Source organism: Xenopus laevis, chromosome 7S, assembly GCF_017654675.1.
Source record: "Xenopus laevis strain J_2021 chromosome 7S, Xenopus_laevis_v10.1, whole genome shotgun sequence".
Taxonomy (NCBI): Eukaryota; Metazoa; Chordata; class Amphibia; order Anura; family Pipidae; genus Xenopus; species Xenopus laevis.
Window position 1 is genome coordinate 5,843,336 of NC_054384.1, and position 20,781 is coordinate 5,864,116.

The 20,781-nt window shown below is 42.2% G+C and overlaps 1 protein-coding gene across 1 annotated transcript in view; it reads left to right on the top strand.

The window, feature by feature from the left end:
* The first annotated feature begins 741 nt into the window (after positions 1-741).
* sgms1.S (sphingomyelin synthase 1 S homeolog) overlaps positions 742-20,781 on the top strand; it is a 38,028-nt gene continuing 17,988 nt past the window's right edge. The window contains 1 exon segment of the mRNA NM_001091141.1: positions 742-785. The gene's annotated coding sequence lies outside the window, so the exon portion shown is untranslated.

A 20,781-nucleotide genomic window follows, 5' to 3' on the forward strand; every position in this document is an offset into this window, starting at 1 on the left:
GAGGCAATTCTGGGAGATTAGTCGCCCCGAAGAAGAGGCCGCCGGCCTGAATCTGACAGTGTGTCTCTGCCTTTAAGGTATGGAGATCCAAATTATGTAAAAAAAAAAAAAATATATATATTATCTGGAAAGTCCCAGGTCCCAAGCTTTTTGGATAGCAGGTCCCATACCTGTACAAATAACTTGAAAATCTCATAACATTTGTAACGAATGTATATCGCAAAGTTGCTTAGAATTATGTTTTCTTTTATTAGGCAAGAGATTATTTTTTGGCTGGTTATGTCTTTGAAGCTTGACCAGCCCTAGGCATGTGAAGGGTTAATTGCACCCACCCTACACTGTATTACTTTACATAAACCGTCTTTATTCATATCCGTATTGTAGCCTATGAATTAGCTGCAGTGTAAGGATAATACAATGTTGCACATGGAGACACGTGTTTTCTCTTCCTGTAAATTGCCAGTAGTATCAGTAATGAGAATACATTGTTATTATAAGGAGGGGGGTTAGCAGTGCAACAGGGTTAACTGAGCAGCCGCACCACACCCAGCCAGAGAGCAGACTGAGAGGGGTTACAGATAAACACACCCATCCGCCCACTGTCTGCTTGGAAAGTTGTGTATTAGAATAGGCCCACAGGCAGCTTAATCCATCCCAGATCTCCCTCCCCTGCTGCTCCTCCTTCCTCTGTAACTTCTCACTTATTCCTCTGCCCGTACAGATCTGCTGCTGCTGCTGCTTCAGGGACGGGACACAGGCAGCCGAGGGCTTCCCCAGGCAAAGAGGTGAGCTTATCCTTTTACTTTTTCTAATGGGATTTTCCCCAAGACCCCAAAGTCCTGCTGGTGGTGGTGGGGGGCGATATAAAAGCAAAGCAGCGTCTGTGATCCACTGGCAGTTTTATAAACTGAGCTCCAGTGAAGGTTCTATTCCCTCCCAGGCTACGTGGAATGTTTCCTTCTTGAGTTTACACAAGGAAAACCAAGTGCAGCTGCTCTGCCTGTGCCTCACGCCGACTTACTCGTCCTTTATTAAACGGTCAGTGGGGATCCCTGGGATATTCACACGATCACTTACTGTTCTTGAGATAAGAGGAAGCTTTTTTGTTATTTTTGTACGGTCGAAACTGACGGAACGACAAGGGCACTTTCCTGGTGATTTGTTGTTGATGTTTTTCCTATTACAGAGGTGGGATGTAACTGGGATAGTGTGTGTAATAAAGTAATAATGTGCCAAGAGTATGGGCTGTGACTGTTGGATAGTGTGTGTAATAAAGTAATAATGTGCCAAGAGTATGGGCTGTGACTGTTGGATAGTGTGTGTAATAAGGTAATAATGTGCCAAGAGTATGGGCTGTGACTGTTGGATAGTGTGTGTAATAAGGTAATAATGTGCCAAGAGTATGGGCTGTGACTGTTGGATAGTGTGTGTAATAAAGTAATAATGTGCCAAGAGTATGGGCTGTGACTGTTGGATAGTGTGTGTAATAAGGTAATAATGTGCCAAGAGTATGGGCTGTGACTGTTGGATAGTGTGTGTAATAAAGTAATAATGTGCCAAGAGTATGGGCTATGACTGTTGGATAGTGTGTGTAATAAGGTAATAATGTGCCAAGAGTATGGGCTGTGACTGTGGGATAGTGTGTGTAATAAGGTAATAATGTGCCAAGAGTATGGGCTGTGACTGTTGGATAGTGTGTGTAATAAGGTAATAATGTGCCAAGAGTATGGGCTGTGACTGTGGGATAGTGTGTGTAATAAGGTAATAATGTGCCAAGAGTATGGGCTGTGACTGTTGGATAGTGTGTGTAATAAGGTAATAATGTGCCAAGAGTATGGGCTGTGACTGTTGGATAGTGTGTGTAATAAGGTAATAATGTGCCAAGTGCATGGGCTGTGACTGTTGGATAGTGTGTGTAATAAGGTAATAATGTGCCAAGTGCATAGGCTGTGACTGTGGGATAGTGTGTGTAATAAGGTAATAATGTGCCAAGAGTATGGGCTGTGACTGTGGGATAGTGTGTGTAATAATGTGCCAAGAGTATGGGCTATGACTGTTGGATAGTGTGTGTAATAAGGTAATAATGTGCCAAGGGTATAGGCTGTGACTGTTGGATAGTCTGGTGTAATAAGGTAATAATGTGCCAAGGGTATAGGCTGTGACTGTGGGATAGTCTGTGTAATAAGGTAATAATGTGCCAAGAGTATGGGCTGTGACTGTTGGATAGTGTGTGTAATAAGGTAATAATGTGCCAAGAGTATGGGCTGTGACTGTTGGATAGTGTGTGTAATAAGGTAATAATGTGCCAAGAGTATGGGCTGTGACTGTTGGATAGTGTGTGTAATAAGGTAATAATGTGCCAAGAGTATGGGCTGTGACTGTGGGATAGTGTGTGTAATAAGGTAATAATGTGCCAAGAGTATGGGCTGTGACTGTTGGATAGTGTGTGTAATAAGGTAATAATGTGCCAAGAGTATGGGCTGTGACTGTTGGATAGTGTGTGTAATAAGGTAATAATGTGCCAAGTGCATGGGCTGTGACTGTTGGATAGTGTGTGTAATAAGGTAATAATGTGCCAAGTGCATAGGCTGTGACTGTGGGATAGTGTGTGTAATAAGGTAATAATGTGCCAAGAGTATGGGCTGTGACTGTTGGATAGTGTGTGTAATAAGGTAATAATGTGCCAAGAGTATGGGCTGTGACTGTTGGATAGTGTGTGTAATAAGGTAATAATGTGCCAAGAGTATGGGCTGTGACTGTTGGATAGTGTGTGTAATAAGGTAATAATGTGCCAAGAGTATGGGCTGTGACTGTTGGATAGTGTGTGTAATAAAGTAATAATGTGCCAAGAGTATGGGCTGTGACTGTGGGATAGTGTGTGTAATAAGGTAATAATGTGCCAAGAGTATGGGCTGTGACTGTTGGATAGTGTGTGTAATAAGGTAATAATGTGCCAAGTGCATGGGCTGTGACTGTTGGATAGTGTGTGTAATAAGGTAATAATGTGCCAAGTGCATAGGCTGTGACTGTGGGATAGTGTGTGTAATAAGGTAATAATGTGCCAAGAGTATGGGCTGTGACTGTGGGATAGTGTGTGTAATAATGTGCCAAGAGTATGGGCTATGACTGTTGGATAGTGTGTGTAATAAGGTAATAATGTGCCAAGGGTATAGGCTGTGACTGTTGGATAGTCTGTGTAATAAGGTAATAATGTGCCAAGGGTATAGGCTGTGACTGTGGGATAGTCTGTGTAATAAGGTAATAATGTGCCAAGAGTATGGGCTGTGACTGTTGGATAGTGTGTGTAATAAGGTAATAATGTGCCAAGAGTATGGGCTGTGACTGTTGGATAGTGTGTGTAATAAGGTAATAATGTGCCAAGAGTATGGGCTGTGACTGTTGGATAGTGTGTGTAATAAGGTAATAATGTGCCAAGAGTATGGGCTGTGACTGTGGGATAGTGTGTGTAATAAGGTAATAATGTGCCAAGAGTATGGGCTGTGACTGTTGGATAGTGTGTGTAATAAGGTAATAATGTGCCAAGAGTATGGGCTGTGACTGTTGGATAGTGTGTGTAATAAGGTAATAATGTGCCAAGTGCATGGGCTGTGACTGTTGGATAGTGTGTGTAATAAGGTAATAATGTGCCAAGTGCATAGGCTGTGACTGTGGGATAGTGTGTGTAATAAGGTAATAATGTGCCAAGAGTATGGGCTGTGACTGTTGGATAGTGTGTGTAATAAGGTAATAATGTGCCAAGAGTATGGGCTGTGACTGTTGGATAGTGTGTGTAATAAAGTAATAATGTGCCAAGAGTATGGGCTGTGACTGTGGGATAGTGTGTGTAATAAGGAATAATGTGCCAAGAGTATGGGCTGTGACTGTTGGATAGTGTGTGTAATAAGTAATAATGTGCCAAGAGTATGGGCTGTGACTGTGGGATTAGTGTGTGTAATAAGGTAATAATGTGCCAAGAGTATGGGCTGTGACTGTTGGATAGTGTGTGTAATAAGGTAATAATGTGCCAAGAGTATGGGCTGTGACTGTTGGGATAGTGTGTGTAATAAGGTAATAATGTGCCAAGAGTATGGGCTGTGACTGTTGGATAGTGTGTGTAATAAGGTAATAATGTGCCAAGAGTATGGGCTGTGACTGTTGGATAGTGTGTGTAATAAGGTAATAATGTGCCAAGTGCATGGGCTGTGACTGTTGGATAGTGTGTGTAATAAGGTAATAATGTGCCAAGTGCATAGGCTGTGACTGTGGGATGGTGTGTGTAATAAGGTAATAATGTGCCAAGAGTATGGGCTGTGACTGTGGGATAGTGTGTGTAATAATGTGCCAAGAGTATGGGCTATGACTGTTGGATAGTGTGTGTAATAAGGTAATAATGTGCCAAGGGTATAGGCTGTGACTGTTGGATAGTGTGTGTAATAAGGTAATAATGTGCCAAGGGTATAGGCTGTGACTGTTGGATAGTGTGTGTAATAAGGTAATAATGTGCCAAGAGTATGGGCTGTGACTGTTGGATAGTGTGTGTAATAAGGTAATAATGTGCCAAGTGCATGGGCTGTGACTGTTGGATAGTGTGTGTAATAAGGTAATAATGTGCCAAGTGCATAGGCTGTGACTGTGGGATAGTGTGTGTAATAAGGTAATAATGTGCCAAGAGTATGGGCTGTGACTGTGGGATAGTGTGTGTAATAAGGTAATAATGTGCCAAGGGTATAGGCTGTGACTGTGGGATAGTGTGTGTAATAAGGTAATAATGTGCCAAGAGTATGGGCTGTGACTGTTGGATAGTGTGTGTAATAAAGTAATAATGTGCCAAGAGTATGGGCTGTGACTGTTGGATAGTGTGTGTAATAAAGTAATAATGTGCCAAGAGTATGGGCTGTGACTGTGGGATAGTGTGTGTAATAAGGTAATAATGTGCCAAGAGTATGGGCTGTGACTGTGGGATAGTGTGTGTAATAAGGTAATAATGTGCCAAGGGTATGGGCTGTGACTGTTGGATAGTGTGTGTAATAAGGTAATAATGTGCCAAGAGTATGGGCTGTGACTGTGGGATAGTGTGTGTAATATAGTGAATAAAGTACCCCAGTTGTAAAATATAAGGATATTATAAGTTACCGAGGAGTTTCATGACCATATAAAAACACGAGGCCGAATGCCGAGTGTTTTTATACAGGTCATGGAACTCTGAGGTAACTTCTAATATCCTCATATTTTACAACTGGGGGTACTTTATTTATTATAATACACAAGTTTTAGTGAGTCATGTGACAGAAATGACATCAGAACTCACCGTTTATAACTGATGACATCAGAACTCACCGTTTATAAGGATATAATTTACAGGATATTCATGGCTTTTGTGTATTATAAGGTAATAATGTGCCAAGAGTATGGGCTGTGACTGTTGGATAGTGTGTGTAATAAGGTAATAATGTGCCAAGAGTATGGGCTGTGACTGTTGGATAGTGTGTGTAATAAGGTAATAATGTGCCAAGAGTATAGGCTGTGACTGTGGGATAGTGTGTGTGTGTAGCAAGGCAAGAGAGAATAAGGCTATAACTATGGGATAACGTTTAGAGTAAGCCGTAATATCAGAAGTTCTTTATATCTGTTTATCCTTCCAAAGGCTGTCAGGGGATTCTGGGAGTTGTAGTGCCTCCAAGTCGAAGAACTGCTAATCCACTGCTCTTGTTTATGCCCCCTTGGGTGCTAATTGTTGTAGTTCCACGTACTTGTTGTCTGTATCTCCTGTGGGAGCTGAGGGGTTAACCCCCGCACAGCTGTCTGGCCTGTGTTGCAACAGTCACAAGGACTTTGCTCGTGGTACCTGTGTATAAGCCCCACGTGCACGACTGAGAAGTAAAACTATTTCTGCACAGAAGCGCGTTTCCTGTTCGCCCCCATGCTCTCTGCTATGGTTTTCGGGGCGAGCGGATTTTACCACTGCTGACGGGAGCTTTTGCCACTGGTGGGGGGCGACCTCCCAAAGTTCATGGCTTGAGGCTTGATTACGGTTGCCACCTTTTCTGGAAAAAATACCAGCGTTCCTATATTCTTGACGTTTTTTCCCTATTAATAACATTGGCATCAAGCATCATTTTTACCGGCCAGGCTGCTGAAATACTGGCCATGTGGCAACCCTAGGCTTGGTTGAAACCATTTGTATGCAGATCCCAAATCATCGAAACCGATCAGTAAAGCCTGGGGGGGGGGGGGGGGGTTAGTGATGTTTATGTTAAATCTGTGGCGATAGTTTAGGGTAAGTGCACACACTAAGATTTGGAGTAATTTAGTCGTCCATCGACAAATTGCTTCTTCTTCAGGCTATTTTGCTGCGATCCGACGCACTGCACAAAATCGCAGGCGTCGTGTCGGAATTCAATTGTCTGATCGTGTCGCAGTGTTGACGCTGCGTCAGCATCCGACAGTCGCATTGCATCAACAATGCGACACGATCTGACACTGGCGTTACTTACCTTATTTCCGTTGCATCCGACGTGACGCCTGCGATTTTGTGCATCGCTGCGAAATCGCCCGTGTAGTCCTGCCCTAAGAAAGGTAATGTAAAAGCATCAGGCAAATACTTTTATGGCAAAATTATAAATATAATTCAAAGACAATGTTATGATAAAAAAAAGATTATTTTCTTGTGTCGGTATCTCTTTAAAATGAAGCATTGTTCTGTGATTGGCACTTGACCCCTTCTTATCTTCCTGTGTAAGAGCAAAAGCCATTGTATTCTACACAGCTTATCTGATATCTGTAAACATGTTCCCTATTGCCCTATTTTTAGCTAAAAAAGCAGCTCCTTTATATAAACTATAGACTATACATTGCTCCTGATGCAAAGGATGTTATTGTAACTAAATGTATATATAAAACTGGTACAGGTATGGGACCCGTTATTCAGAATGCACGGGACCTGGGGCTTTCCGGATAACGGGGCTTTCCATAATTTGGATCTTCATACCTTAAGTCTGCTAAAAAATCATATAAACATGAAATAAACCCAATAGGCTGGTTTTGCTTCCAATAAGGATTAATTATATCTTAGTTGGGATCAAGTACAAGCCCTCAGAGTTTCTGGATAACGGGGTTTCCGGATAACTGATCCTATAAATGTATATAAAACCCTTTATTATTCTTACCAGATATATATAATTTACAGGCTCCATTCTCATTCCAGTCTTTGTCCTTTTAAGATGACCATAGACACAAAGATATAGTCATAAGAATTAAAGTTTTGTACAATTTTTGGACCATGTGTGGATCGACCCAACGTTTTTTGTACCATGGCGATTGGTCGTTTAGCTTTATAGTATTGAAGACCCAGTAAAGCTGCCCATACCCAAGCTGATATTGCCCCTCTTAACCTGGAGACCCTCTACTGCAGGGGTCCCCAACCTTTTTTCACCTGTGAGCAACATTCAGATTTAAAAAGAGTTGGGGAGCAACACAAGCATGAAACATGTTCCTTGGGGTGCCAAATAAGGGCTGTGATTGGCTATTGGTAGCCCCTATATGGACAGCCTACAGGAGGCCCTGTTTTTAAGCAACCAAAACTTGCCTTCAGATCTTGAATTCAAAAATAATCACCTGCTTTGAGGCCACTGGGAGCAACATCCAAGGGGTTGAAGAGCAACATGTTACTCATGAGCTACTGGTTGGGGATCACTGATCTACTGTATATCTGTTAGATCTGGGATTGATTGACAGATCAGTGGGGGGAGGGGTTAGATAGTCCCATGGGGCAAAGACAACATTGGGTCATGTAAACTGTCTGTATGGACCCTCGCTGCGTTGTCCTTGGTTTAGGAACCAAAGAACCGGTTCAGCCCTAACTGGCCTATCACTTGGATGGCAAAATCAGGTAAAGACCTCCCCGTTAGGGTATAATGCCCGCTCTAATGTACAGCGCTGTACACAGCAGAAACCGGGGTCTAATAACCCATAGCAACCAACCAAATGCTTGCTTTTAATAATCTGTTGCTATGGGTTACTAGACCTTCTAAATCGACTTAGAATAATCATTTTGGGGGTCATGGTGCAAAGTTGCACAGGGAGTATTTCCTCTCCAGATGTTGGTGTGGCCCATAAGGGTTTGATATACATCTTCACCTGTGCTTTAACCTTACGCACAATCGTTTTTTAAATGTAAAATGTTCGTGCGTTGGCCCTGTGCTGTATTTAGTCGCTACCTGCGCACTTGTGTGTGTGTGTGACATGTAGGAGAGCGTTTTCTAGGTAAACAGGCGCAGTTGAGCTATGAAACCAATGCCTGGAATTTGGAAACAAATCGCTGATGTGCACAGTTGTTGGCTCATGAGTCACTGAATTTGCATATCAGAGCCTGACATTTCACTGCAATAGTGCCAAGTGGAAAGGCTCTTGCTGTATTTCTGTCCCATTTGCCAATAAAGGCTTTTTTTAAGAAAATTGGCTGGATGTGTGGTGCTGTCTACCTGGGAAAATAGAGTTTAGCATTCAGGCGGAAGTAGATACACGAGACGCGCACCCCAACTGCAAAAGTTTCCGTTGCCGAGTGCTGACTTCTACTACATTTTCCAAGTGAAACCATTGCCCGCGGCCTTATAGGAGATTCAGTCGCTACGAGCAAAGAGGGCCAGGCCTACGGGGAACTACAGCTCCCAGGATCCTCAGCTCTAAGATTTTGCTTTTGTGTTCCCTTTTAAACTGAACTTGGAAATGACAGTAGCACTGCGCTACACTCACTGTCAGTTTGCTATTGCCGCTCCTGCTCTGTTCTTGCTCAACTCTCAAGCCGTTTACACAGTTTAGTGCAGAATGTTCCACCCGTTCAGCAGCCTCGTGCCGGCCCTGATGGTGGTTCAGTAAATTTCCTAATAGGCTTCTGCTTCCCTCCCATTTAAAGGGATACTGTCCACAAAGTGTGTGATGTTGTGTATAACAGTATTGGAATTCATTTTTTTTTTTTTTCATTGCCGTTTTTTGTTCTTTCTTGGTGGAATATATTTCATGGCACAAACCTGAAACCAGAGGCGGCTTCCATTCATGCCGATGAGAAAAGACACGGAGGAGGGTTGTAGAAATGCTTAAACTGGCCATACACTAACAAAACTGTCGGCTGAACCCCCTCCAGACCAGGTCGCAGCTTTTTGAACCTTGATGTCTGATGCAAACATAAAATCGGAACCTAATGCAGGGGTCAGCAACCTTTAGGGTAAGGACACACTGGACGATTTGTCGCCAACGTTTTTTAAAAAGCAAATCGCGGCGACATATCGCTGGTTTTGTCTCTGAACAAAACCAAATGAAAGACGCCAGCTCCTGTGCCCACATCGCGTTTGTGAATCGCCTGTAGCTCCAAAACGCACTGAGACCCTTTTCCGAGCGATTTATCAGAAATAGCATGTACTTAGAAAAGCACTGAAATCTCCTAGACACGCACACACACATACAGATAAGTAGCAGCAATTGTATTCAAATTACAATGCGAACGCAATGACGCAAGAACGCAAGCACGTAAAGACGCCAGGTTACAGCGGGAAGCACAAACCGTTTCCGGTTTGGGTGGAGCACGTACCGCACAGAGTAATGGGATACAAATCGCTCTGTGCCAATAGTCGCTGTGAATCGCCTGTTCAAAAAAGACGATCGGCTTGTCGCCGCGATTTACTTTTTTAAAACGTTGGCGACAAATCGTCCAGTGTGTCCTTACCCTTACTATCAGAAGAGTCATTTTGCCCCCCCTCTTCCACTAAAGAAAAATAGTCTGGAGCCGCAAAACATAACACGGCTTATAAACTTTATAAAAGGTTTAAATTAAACAACGAATAGCATTATTAAATGCTACTGTTCTCATCTGTTTAATGTGGCTTCTGTTTCTGAAGCTCCATGTTGATCTTCACTCTCTTGTCTTGAGTGTGTGACCGCGGTAAGGACCATGATGAATCATCTTGCTGCGGCTCGGTCTTGCCTGTCACTCCTGGGACGTCTATACAGCCCTCGAGCCTGCTGGTGGCTTCCTGAGTGTTTGACCGCGGCAAGATAACGGCTAGCTTACTGGGGTCGCCCACTCAAGAAGCCACCAGCAGGCTCGAGGGCTGTATAGATGACGCGACAGGCAAAGCCGCAAGACTGAGCCGCAGGATGAAGAGCCGCAGGAGGCTCCGGAGCCACAGGTTGTCTACCCCTGCTCTAATGTAACTGAAAAATAGCATTTACAGCTTGTGAAAAAAAGTGACCTGCAGTGTGTAATCATGTGATGACGGTATCTCTTTAAAATCGAAGGGGCAAATTCACTGAGATTCGTAGTTGCGCCAGCCACACTTCGCCAGGCGTAGTTTCGCCAGCGCATCGCAAATTCACTAAAATCCGAAGTTGCACTCAGGGGTAGCGTAAGGTTGCGAAGTTGCGCTAGCGTTGATTCGCTAAGCGAAGCGAAGTTACGCTAGCGATGGTTAATTTGCATACGGCGCCAAATCCAAATTTCAATGGAGGAATACGTATCAGCACTACAAATGCCTAGAAAACCTTCAAAACATCAAATAAAAATGTTTATTTTGCCCTACACATGTGCCCACTGTATAGGTAAGTTGCCATGAGTCAGGAAATGTAGGGGGAAGGAGGGGAGCCCCAAAAAAAATTGCGATCTTTTTCATCCTATCACCCATAATGTAGAAAACACGCCAGCGTTTTTTGGGACTTAGAAAAAATTTTGACTTTTTTTGAAGCAATCCCTATCTACTCTATTGCGCTTCGCCAGGTCTGAGGTGGCGAAGGAAGTCTAGCGTAAAAGGTAGTGGCGTTCAGTACACTGCGCGCGTTAGTGAATTTGCGTAGTTACGTCCGTAGCGATAATTCGCCAGGCGTAAGGGTGCGAAGTAACACTAGCGAATCTACGCCAGCGTTCGTTAGTGAATTTGCGCTGTAATGAAAATGCCAAACGCTAGCGAAGTAACGCTAGCGTTCGGCGCTTAGTGAATTTGCCCCTAAGTGTCTGTATCTTCTTATTACTTTGTCCTGTAACTTTACCTTCCACAATGTTTGTGGTTAAAATTGGGACAATCCCTTTAACTGCTTAAAACCTATTTAACGTGTTGTTAAACGGGATAATAATCTGGAAAGGAAATAGAGTTATCCCCGTATTTCCGGAGTTTGCACACAATTGCAGGAGCAGATTAGGCTAATAGCGCATGGATTGTTTTCCCCACTGATGTTTATATTCCAGCGGCGAAAACCAGATCCACTACCTTCCGTCCCCTCTATGAGTGTGCGCTGATAGACGCTGGATCCGACTGTCACACACAATGTGTACTTTCTTGCTTCCATGCTAAATATATCCAACTGGCTAAAATTGTCTCAAAAAACTCCCCAATGTGACACTACGAACTTTGTCGCTGCAGGAAATCAACTCGCTAAGGGCAACAAGGCATCAAAAATACCCCAACATGGGATTCTCCATGGCTAAGGGCTCTTACACATGAGCGTTCCGACCTGCGCTCCCCTGCGTTCCGTTTTTTGGCGTTCAGCCGCAGGGGAGCGCAGGAATAGACGCAAGTCATTATTTGAAATGGGGCTGTACTCACTCAGGCGCGTGTAGGCGCCGAACGCAGGAAAAATGCAGCATGTTGCGTCTGAACCTGCGTTCGGCGCCTACATGCGCCTGAGTGAGTACAGCCCCATTTCAAATAATGACTTGCGTCTATTCCTGCGCTCCCCTGCGGCTGAACGCCAAAAAACGGAACGCAGGGGAGCGCAGGTCGGAACGCTCATGTGTAAGAGCCCTTAGGGTGATGGCACAGGGCACATTTGCAAGTATTTTCACAAAATTAAACTATCAGAGCACTTGGTGATTCCTGTGTCTTGCAATTAATTATATTTGGGTGGTGCCTTGTTGCCCCAGGGGAGTTTGATTTCTCACTAACGTCAAAATATCCTTTCTGGCATTGCCCTTGTGTTCGTTATTTTTAGGGATGTGCCGTATCCCAGATTTGGCCTTTTCCAGCAGGATTCAGATCCAGCCGAATCCAAGTGCCTGGCCAAACCGAATCCAAATCATGTGCCTTTTTGTCACACAAACGAGGAAGCAAAATACATTTTGAGTAATTACGAAACGCGTTAGACCTATGGATGTCCTAATAAAGCCTAAAACCAGAGCTACTGCGTTATTTGGAAATGGGTGTCACCCTATTTGGATTTTTGCACATGGAAAATTGAATGGTAATCCTTGGACTGGGGGTTCCTCTGGGAGATTTCTTGATTTCTGGACTATTTATTTATTTATTACTATTCATGGACAGAGCCTCACACCAATATTTGTGTGTTTAATAAAGATTCAGCCCATGGCTAATTATTTTTAAAGAATCTTATATATAATCTTATCTATATTTTAAAGAATTCTTAAACGTGAGCTCATACTTGGCAAAACATGCCACCTTTACCTTGCTGGGGCCAAGACACACATTTAAAAGATGGCAGATGAAACAAACACTTGGAAGTGAATAAAGTTACATTAATTTGTATCAGGCTGATATTGCAAGGTCCTTTATAACAATGAGAGGAGCAACAATTTGCTGTTTTGTTTCGTGAATTTAAAGGTGAACCACCCCTTTAACCCCAGGCATGCCAGTGAAATCACTGCATCAAATGGATTTAAAAAATAGAATTAACCCCAGGCATGCCAGTGAAATCACTGTATCAAATGGATTAAGAATATAATTAACCCCAAGCATGCCAGTGAAAGCACTGCATCAAATGGATTTAATGAATAAAATTAACCCCAGGCATGCCAGTGAAATCACTGCATCAAATGGATTTAATGAATAGAATTAACCCCAGGCATGCCAGTGAAATCACTGTATCAAATGGATTTAAAGAATAGAATTAACCCCAGGCATGCCAGTGAAATCACTGCATCAAATGGATTTAAAGAATAGAATTAACCCCAGGCATGCCAGTGAAATCACTGCATCAAATGGATTTAATGAATAGAATTAACCCCAGGCACGCCAATGAAATCAATGCATCAAATGGATTTAAAGAATAGAATTAACCCCAGGCATGCCAGTGAAATCACTGCATCAAATGGATTTAAAGAATAGAATTAACCCCAGGCATGCCAGTGAAATCACTGCATCAAATGGATTTAATGAATAGAATTAACCCCAGGCATGCCAGTGAAATCACTGCATCAAATGGATTTAATGAATAGAATTAACCCCAGGCATGCCAGTGAAATCACTGCATCAAATGGATTTAATGAATAGAATTAACCCCAGGCATGCCAGTGAAATCACTGCATTAAATGGATTTAATGAATAAAATTAACCCCAGGCATGCCAGTGAAATCACTGCATTAAATGGATTAAGAATATAATTAACCCCAGGCATGCCAGTGCATCTGCATCAAATGAATTTAAAGAATAGAATTAACCCCAGGCATGCCAGTGAAATCACTGCATCAAATGGATTTAATGAATAGAATTAACCCCAGGCATGCCAGTGATATCACTGCATCAAATGGATTAAGAATAGAATTAACCCCAGGCATGCCAGTGAGGTCAGAGCAGAAAATGGATTTACTGGTGGTGGTCCTTGTTGCTTTGCCTTTGAACCAGCCCTGAATATTGTGACCAGTGCCCGTTTCCCTGTGGGATGTGGAACAGTCTAATCAGTGGGAAAGACTCCAGACACGAATGGAAGGCGGAGGCCCACAAATATATAAGTAACTTATCAGGTCTATTTCTATGTGCCAAAAAAAATCACTTTATTAGCCAGCGCACCTCCCCAACGCAAGGAATATAGATTTTATTCCAAGCGAAATACAGAACACGCCTATTTGATACAAGGCAGACCGGTTCTTGCAATCAGTTGGCACCATGCCACCCTGCAGTCTTACCAGACCTCTGAAAAGGAATTCTAAAGGGAAACTTTACCACCGAATATGGCAAAATGCTTACATGAGCTGTTGTGCCGGCTCGCAGAGCAAAAGGATTGCTGCTCCTGCCATGAGACAAGGATGGAAAAAAAATAAAACGTGGCTTTTCTAGAGCAAACATGTCACTTGCAGGTGCTTATGACACACAACAAGGGTCGGCAGAAGGTTTTGAACTACTGTTCCCAGAATTGTAGGGAATATCAACGCAACAACATTTATTGTGAGTGGAACACAAAGCTTCCATGCAAGAAACATAAATAAATATAATTTCATGAGTTTCCACACCCGTCCGAGGGTCTCCGGGTGAGAACAAAGGGGCGACAAAAAAATGAAGAAGAAGAAGAAGAAGCCCCACAGGCCACAAACGTTTCTACTTTCCGGTCAGGAAGTTCATTTCTCTCTGTGTTTTCAGGAGCTTGAAAGAAATCCCTGTTTGGATAGGAAGCAGCTGGGAGTCTCGGGGCTGTTGGAAGGTGCACACTTTTACATACGGAAACCATTGGAATAATCATCATGGTTCATAAGGCAGCCCAAGCGCTAAAGATACATATGTTTTAAGCGGGTTAAAACTGTTACACAGGATACACAATAGTGCAAGCTAGAATGCTATATTTATTCTGTAGAATGTTTTACCATACCTGAGTAAAAAGCTCTAGAAGTTCTCTGTTTGTTTAGGATATAAGCTGCCATATTAGCTATGTGTGACATCACTTCCTGCCTGAGTCTCTCCCTGCTCACATATACCTCTGGGCTCAGATTACAGCAGGGATGGGAGGAGGGAGGGAGGAGCAAACTGAGCATGCTCAAGCCCTAGCCCTGTAAGGTTTATAATGAAAACAGTTAGTCTGATACAGAAGCCCATGAGTACACAATAGAAGGAAAGAAATGTGCTGTTTCTTTTGACAGAGGACTCAGAGCAGCATTACTTTGAGGGTTTACTGGTGTATTTATATAGATCTTTCTGATAAAGTTTACTTAGATTTAACCTTTCCTTCTCCTTTAGGGTTAGGCCACACTGGGGAGATTTGGTCCCTAGAATATTTTGTTATTGGTTGACATGGTTACTCCACTCTACCTTTACTCCGCTCTACCTTTACTCCGCTCTGCCTTTACTCCGCTCTGCCTTTACTCCGCTCTGCCTTTACTCCGCTCTGCCTTTACTCCGCTCTGCCTTTACTCCGCTCTGCCTTTACTCCGCTCTGCCTTTACTCCGCTCTGCCTTTACTCCGCTCCGCCTTTACTCCACTAAATCTGCCAGTGTTACCTGGGCTCTCTTATCATTTCCTACATATACAATACACAATTTCAGAGGCATTTCTGCTGCTTCTAAATAAACCTCATCACAAAATCCATTTCCCATTCCTATTTGTAGAGATCTAAACGTGCAGCAGATATCTCAATGCTATTGTGCCACTAAAAGTGTTGTATGATTCCAGCATATGTTGCACTCGGACTTTATCCACTTCTCGTCTGATAATGTTCTTCAAATGTAATTTTCCAAGCGTCATTATGTTAATGTTCTGTTCCTTTAATGTATGATTTATGTTTCCATTTGACTAATTGCTGCCAGTTAGTGATTTTTTTTCTTTGTTCATAATGCCGCCTTGAGTGTACAACATGAATGTCAGAATTACTATGAATGTTCCATCTGATAAACTGGGGGTATAGAAATGTTATTTGCATCAGGAAAATCCATTATGATTGGCCTTTTAACAATAGTCCAGAGTATTTATGGGATCTGGCACTAAATGGATAAGGCCGATGGTAACCCCTAATACCTCTTTGTACTGTCTTGAATGGAACGTGTATATTTTAGGCCCAAATTATTAATAACATACACATTTGCTAATTTTAAATTCCTAAAACTGCCTGTTACCACAAGAGGTTTTTGTGACCTGTATAACTCAGCCTGCAGCCTTTGTGTCTTTATATGGTCACAGAACAACCCCTCAGTGACTTCTAATATCCTTATCATTTACAGTAGGGGGTACATTATCCCTTATAATACATGAGTGATACTCAGAGTTCCCTGTATAACTCAGCCTGCAGCCTTGTGTCTTTATATGGTCACAGAACAACCCCTCAGTGACTTCTAATATCCTTATCATTTACAGTAGGGGGTACATTATCCCTTATAATACATGAGTGATACTCAGAGTTCCCTGTATAACTCAGCCTGCAGCCTTGTGTCTTTATATGGTCACAGAACAACCCCTCAGTGACTTCTAATATCCTTATCATTTACAGTAGGGGGTACATTATCCCTTATAATACATGAGTGATACTCAGAGTTCCCTGTATAACTCAGCCTGCAGCCTTGTGCCTTTATATGGTCACAGAACAACCCCTCAGTGACTTCTAATATCCTTATCATTTACAGTAGGGGGTATATTATCCCTTATAATACATGAGTGATACTCAGAGTTCCCTGTATAACTCAGCCTGCAGCCTTGTGTCTTTATATGGTCACAGAACAACCCCTCAGTGACTTCTAATATCCTTATCATTTACAGTAGGGGGTACATTATCCCTTATAATACATGAGTGATACTCAGAGTTCCCTGTATAACTCAGCCTGCAGCCTTGTGCCTTTATATGGTCACAGAACAACCCCTCAGTGACTTCTAATATCCTTATCATTTACAGTAGGGGGTACATTATCCCTTATAATACATGAGTGATACTCAGAGTTCCCTGTATAACTCAGCCTGCAGCCTTGTGCCTTTATATGGTCACAGAACAACCCCTCAGTGACTTCTAATATCCTTATCATTTACAGTAGGGGGTACATTATCCCTTATAATACATGAGTGATACTCAGAGTTGCCTTTATATAAGCCTGAAGCCTTGGTTTTCATTATTTATGTTTTATAGATTTTAAATTATTTGCTTTCCTTTTCTGCCTCTCTTCAGCTTTCAAATTGGGGTCACTGACCCCAGCAACCAAAAACTATTGTTCTGTGAGGCTATTAATCTATTTGTTTTTTTTTACTTTTTATATAGGCACATACTATTCATATTCCCTTCTCTCTTTCCAACCTCTGCCCGGTTGCTAGAATAAAAAGAGAACAATGTCTACATCATATTAAAAGTTAATTTAAAGGTGAGCCGTCTCTTTAATATAAAAATAAATCGAATGTAAACATTAATATGTTCAAAACCCCTTAGCAGCCAGCTATTTTATCGTTAATCTCTCCCTGTAGACAGAAAATTATTATTTACTGAATTGTGTTCAACAGTCACCTTGCGAGTCAATGCAAACAAATCCCTATAAAGACAGCTGTGAATGATGGGAGTTCTCCATCGCCCAATCACTGGCCGCCCAATCACTGGCCGCCCAATCACATCTCCCTGCATTTCACTCTCACTTGCTCAAGGCTGTCTCACACTGTAGCTGCTGCACTGATGGCACCTCTGGGCTGGAGTTATAGGCAGTCTATATCTGCAACACTCCTGCTGATGAACTACAACTCCCAGCAGCCTATAGCATATTGTGTAGCCAGTGGGGAGAAGGAGCAGTCTTTTGCCTCTGAGCTTCAGTAAATAGTGTCCTAGTGCAGTGCCGAAAGCTTTAAATCCACAAATCTCTAATCCCATCAAGAAAAGGCTATTAAGGTGCTTCATTTCCTTGTTTGATATCAGTAGGGAGGAAATGCAAAGATAATTAAACCCCAAGTACAATGAACAGAGTCGCATTCCCCCTAATCCATTTACAAATAAAAATAACCATTTGCTTTGTATAAATCGGGAAAAAAAAGCGGGCCTCTCTCAATGGGTCTGCCTGCGTTCTCATTAAATCCAAAATGTTAAAGGAGAACTTAACCCTGAAAATGAATGTTGCTTAAAATGGCATATTTTATACACTGAACTTATTGCACGAGGCTAAAGTTTGAGCTTGTCAATAGCAGCAATGATCCAGGACTTCAAACTTGTCACAGGGGGGTCACCATCTTGGAAAGTGTCTGTGACACTCACATGCTCAGTGGGCTCTGATTGGCTGTTGAGAAGCTAAGCTTAGGGCTCGTCACTAATTATCCAGCAGAAAATGAGCTTCCCTGGCTGTAATATAAGCTGATGCTACAGGTTTGCTGATTATTAAATTCTGATGCTAATTGCACTGGTTTCTGTGCAGCCATGTAGTAATTATGTGTATTAATTACTAATCAGCCTTATATTGTGACATTTCTATTCTATATGTACTGTATATTGTGAGTGGCTCCCTAAGCTCAGTAAGTGACAGCAGCACAGAGCATGTGCAGTGAATCAGCAGAAAAGAAGATGGGGAGCTACTGGGGCATCTTTGGGACACAGATCTTTACTGCTAAAGGGCTGTGGTTGCCTTGGGCTGGTACAGAAGCACAAAACATAATGTACAACATTTCTAGCTACTGCTTTAGTTAAGCTTTAGTTCTCCTTTAAGGGCAGAGACACATGGTCAGATATCACATGGTCACAAATCTCCCCTTCTTCGGGGGAAAAATAATCTCCTCGAACCACCAGGCGACTAATCTCCCTGAATCTGACCATGAAACACCTGAAGATAAAGTGTTCGGTAGGGAGCCTTTTCATTTGTCCTTGTGAGTGGGGGGCTATAGGAAACCTCCAGTCAGTAACACAAGATCTCTATACCACTTTTTCAGTAGACCAGAATAGAAGCAATAAAAATATCAGAACAAAAAAAAAAGAAATTAATCAGACGAGCAGAAATGGAAAAGATCATTACTAAATCCAGAGCCGGATATAACCCAAATCTCTCCGGCCTGTATTAAATCTGTATTCCTTGGGATAAAGCACATTAGAGAGAATTGTAACACAGAAACTGCCATTTGATAATAAAGATGGCGTCAGACTGACGGCTTATACCCGTGTATGCGCCAACCCCAACTGCCACCCGGACAGATATCGTTCAGGTAGGTGTGAAGATCTCATCAGGTGAGGGTCACGTCGGTGAAAGTGTCCATCCTATTGGTCTCCAGATAAGGCTGTTGGGTTACGGGGAGTTGTATTGTATTGTACCTCTACCCGGCTGCACCGTGCTATTTATACAACAGACGGGCATGTGATAAGGGAGCACCTTCCTATAACAAGTCGTTCATCTTGTGAGTTCATATGAGGATATCCTGCAACTGTGCTGGGTTCATTTGCCTCGGGAGCGTTCCTTGTTTGAGGAATATCGCAACAAGGAATTGGAACTTAAACGGAATATTCACCCCAATATAAAACGCTGCCTTATATAAAGAACATGTAACTCTCCAATATAAATTCATTACATAGTTTTACTGGTTTAAATGAAATGTCAGTATGATGTAGAGAGTGATATTTGTAGACAATTTGCAATTGGTTTTCTTTTTTTATTAATTGTGGTTTTTGAGTTATTTCGCTTTTTACTCAGCAGTTCTCCAGTTTGCCAATTCAGCCATCCGGTTGCTAAGGACAAGGCCAGACGTGGCGTTTTTACTTTGCGTTTTTAAAAAAAGCTGCATAAATACTGATAAACTGCACTACCACTGAAACAAATGGAAAACACTATGCAATTCTTACTGGGCGCTTGCAAGCCGCAGTCCGCCACGGGACGCAAGTATTGGCGTTTTTCAGCAGAAACGCCAATAGGTCAAGAAACTAACAAATCAATAGTCTCTACAAGTTTGAAACCACACGTTACGTAAATACGCAGCATATTATAAATATAGCGTCCAAATTCTCGCAAGATAAATGACGCATATACATTTTTACGGCGTATTAGGCCTGTGACGTAATTACGTTGCGTATTGACAATCATTCCTGCTCAATTTTGCATGTAAATAGCTTTTCTATTTCAAGCCAGCGGAATTGGGGGGAATGAGAAGTGCATGTTGGGAAAACCTATGTGCTGAAAACGCATGTTGACAGTCGCGTGTGTTTCAGTGGCGTATTTACGCCCGACTGAGCTTTTTTAAAAACGCAACGTAACAACCCCATGTCTGGCCTTGCCTTAATTCAGTTCGGGATTCGGCCAGGATTCGGATTCGGCTGAATCAGTCTGCCTGGCCGAACCAAATCCTAATTTGCATATTCTAATTAGGGGCAGGGAGGGAAATCGTGCGACTTTTTGTTACAAAACAAGGATGTAAAAAACGTTTTCACCTTCCCACCCCTGATTTGCATATGCAAATTAGGATTTGGGTCGGTATTCGGCTGAATCCTTCTGCCCGGGCAATCAGAATCCTAATTTGCAAATGCAAATTAGGGGCTCAGAGGGAATCGCTTGGCTTTTTGTCACAAAACACAGGAGTGAAAAATTTGAGTAAGAGAATATGAATGAGAGGCCTGAATAGAAAGAGAAGTAATAAAATGTAGCAATAACAAAAAACGTGTAATTTTACAGAGATGGGGTCAGTGACCCCCATTTCAAAGTTGGAAAGTGTCGGAAGAAGAAGGCAAATAACTAAAAAGAAAAAATGAAGGCCAATTGGAAAGTTGCTTAGAATTAGCCATTCTGTAACATACGTATATATTGGTTATTTATTTGCTAGTGAAAGCAGTGTCCGTCTGTCCCTTTTTGTTCTCTTGTTCTGTCTCTTTAAACAGTGCAGCAAGATCTGTTAATACTCGCTCCTTTCTATATCAGTGGCATTTATATGACTTTAGAAACATTGAACATGTGTAATGACTGTATATTGGGAAGCTGGTTAGAATTAGATTTGCTTTCATTAGGCAGCATTTTTGGGTTTCCTTTCCCTTTAATTGTAAGAGGATTTTAAAGGTTGCAATTTTCCTCTTTTGTTTCCCTGTTTTATGAGTCTATTAAAGGCATTAAGTTGTGACTGTGCAGTGATTCGCCTCTGGCTTTGTTTTACCTCGTC